Below are 3,362 nucleotides of genomic sequence, written 5' to 3' on the forward strand. Positions count from 1 at the left end.
CGTTTCCTTTTTTTTTTTTCTTATTATCAACATCATCATCATCAATTTCATCAGCACTCCAAGCTCAAATAGCCAGAGCTTTCAAAAGGAAGGGGAATGGTGATGCTGTCACTGGGAAGCAGAGGGTAAAGAAGCACAAAGTAGAATTGTTTCCTGAAAATTGGAAATATGAATAGAAATTCACAACAACGCCAGTTGAAGACAAAATAATACATAATGATAGATAAATATAACTGCAAGGCTTCATTTATTGCAACAGTCTTACTTGCTTTCATCTCCTCTCTCCTCTCTCTCTCTCTCTCTCTCTCTCTCTCTCTCTCATGAATTATGTGAGATTTGGAAAACAAACGTAATAAAATGTAATAAATCAATCCTCCATAATATTAATAGCAATGTGTGACAACTTTTTTTTTAACTAGTTTCATACATGGAAACTAGAAACTAATTTTCTTAGTGATAAGAGGCAGGGAGATTAATCAAGAAAATGTCAGAGTCCTTACAAAAAGGAGGTTTAACACTGTAGCCTTTGTTTAAAAGTAAAATATTAATATATTGTATCTCAATAACACTATAATGTGGTATACACAGCAATTATGGATACTTTCTTCAAGCGATTGATTGGGGGGATGTTGTGAGTCTTTCGCAAGAAATCATTGCCCATTGCATGGGAGCAGGAATATAAGGTCTCGGTCTACCAGTACTGACGTCACAGAGGAGGGTGGTGTTGGAGTCTTCGAGGGGGAAGTCTTCCCAACGGAGGGACGTACAGGATGTCCTGCATGCTTGATACTCTGGATCCTGTCATTGGGCTTCAGCCAGGGCGTTGTAATCCAATCCCAGTTGAACGGCAGCCAACATGTTTCTTGACAGAGCATCGGCAACGGGATTCATTTTCCCAGGGATGTATTGAAGGGTGCAATTGAATTCAGCTATGGCAGAGAGATGTCGGCTTTGACGGGCGGAGCAGGCATCAGACTGTCGAGTAAAGGCGTGCACCAGAGGCATGTGGTCTGTGCGAATGACGAAGGGTGTACCTTCTAAGAAATGGCGAAAGTGAGGGAAAGCCAAGTGCACCGCCAGCAATTCTCGATCGAAGGTAGAATAACCCGATTCGGCCTTGGACAGAAGGCTAATGAGTGGGGCGAGCCGTTGACCACCTGTTCGAGTACTGCACCAATAGCGACGTCGCTGGCATCGGTGGAGAGAAGGAGAGGGGCATGTGGGATAGGAAAAGTGAGAGCCTCAGCAGTTGATAGGGCCTTCTTTGCATTGCAGAAGGCAGCTTCTTGAAGGGGATCCCACTTCAGGTCCTTTGGCTTGCCCTTGAGGGAGTCGTAGAGAGAGCAGGAGTGGCGGCAATGGCTGGCAGAAAACGGTGATAATAGTTGATCAGGCCCAAGAATTCCTGCAGAACTTTGATGGTCGAGGGCGCGGTAAAGTTCTGAACGGCTGCTACCTTCTCAGGGAGGGGATGGACTCCTTCAGGAGTGATGCGGTGCCCTAAGAACGACACTTCGTTGGCGCCAAAGGTGCGCTTGTCGCACCGGACTACAAGGCCGTTTTGTTGCAGGCGATTGAGCACGATGCGCAGGTGACGGAGGTGTTCCTCTTTTGAGGAGGAGAACATAAGTATATCGTAAATATAACATACAGAGAAAGGGATGTCCCCTAAGATGCCATCCATGAAAAGTTGAATCTTGGCCCCAGCGTCACGAAGGCCAAAACAAGAGTAATTGAAGTTGTATGTACCAAACGGAGTGGTGATGGCAGTTTTGGGGATGTCTTTTGGGTTCATTGGCACCTGATAATACCCCTTCAGGAGGTCGAGCATAGAGAAAACCTTTGCTTTGTGCAGGTAGGAGGTCACGTCGGCAATGTTTGTGAGGGGGTAGTGATCCGGTTCTGTTTGCATGTTCAAGCGCCTGTAATCCCCGCACGGACAGAGGGAGCTGTCTTTCTTCAGAACGATGTGTAAGGGTGACGACCATGGGCTGGAGGCCTTTTGGCAAAGGCCCATTTCCTCCATTTTGGCGAAGGTCTGTTTGGCGGCTGCCAATCGTTCCAGTACCAGACGTCTGAATTTTGCGAAGACTGGGGGTCCCGTCGTGTTGATATGGTGATAAATACCGTGCTTGGCAGGAACCGTGGGCATTTGGCGAAGTTCTGAACGGAAAACTTACGGGTACGACGTGAGGAGGTGGGCGTAGGCATCCGTGGGTGCGCTGATGTGGAGGGCGAGGTTAGAGGGGGCGGGTTGAAGAGGTGTCGACAAGTACGAGTCTGCGTTGACCAATCGTCGGTGGCGACATCGACCAGAAGGTGGAAATGAGAGAGAAAATCCGCACCGAGGATTGGCAATGTGACGTCAGCAATGAAAAACTTCCAATTGAATTTACCGTTTCCAAACGATAATGTGAGTTTCTCGTAACCGTAGGTGGGTATAGCAGATCCATTGGCAGTTACCAAGCGGACGTCGGCAGATGTAGACAGACTACGTCGTGTCTTGAAGAGTTTCCTTTGCAAAAGAGAACGACAAGCACCAGTGTCTACCAAAAATCGCATGCCCGTTCCTGCATCATGTAAAAAGAAAAGATTAGAAACACTGAAAGGCCACCGCCACAAGCGTTGGCCTACTTTCGCGTTTTTTGGCCACTGACAATCCTCGGCACATTTCTTCGCGGTTGCCTCGAATCTGAAGTGGTAGTAGCAAAACTGCGGCGGATGGGAGGTAGTAAGTGGCTGTAGAAGTCGTTTGTTGGGGCGCAAGCGATTTGTGGGTCGTGGGGGGCTTTGTCGCTGCTTCGGCACGTCACGGGGTAGGCGTGTATGTCCTACGGCATTCATGTCAGTTTTGGTTGACGTTGAATAGGCATCCTCTTCGTCAGGGGTGGAGGCGTTGATGGAGGTCATCAAGTCCTTTATGGGTAAACTATTGACCTCGGGTATGGCAGCGCGTATAGGTCCAGGTAAACGGCATATCCCAAGGGCACGAAGTAGGTTCACCTCCCGAGGAGAGCCGTCTGCGGCAGGTTGTAAGAGAGCGATACTGGTCATTTCCCTGAGGGCAAGCGAAGCCCTTTGGTCTCCCAATGGTTGTTGCAATAGCTGAAAAAGCTTTGCTACACAGGCGGCTGGCAACGCCGAGTACTGCTGCAGAAGATATGTTTTGAGGGCGTCATACGCTATTGGGGTGTCTCCTTGTTAAAAAAGCCAGTCGGATATTTCCGAGAATGTGTCCTCGGGTATCGCTGCGAGAACATAATCTGCTTTGGTGGTTGAACGAGTCACGCCCTTGATGTGAAACTGGACTTCTGTGCGCTGAAACCAAGAAAACGCCTCTCCGCTGGCGAACAGTGAAAGTT

The sequence above is a fragment of the Palaemon carinicauda genome, chromosome 5 (assembly GCF_036898095.1).
Source record: "Palaemon carinicauda isolate YSFRI2023 chromosome 5, ASM3689809v2, whole genome shotgun sequence".
NCBI lineage: Eukaryota > Metazoa > Arthropoda > Malacostraca > Decapoda > Palaemonidae > Palaemon > Palaemon carinicauda.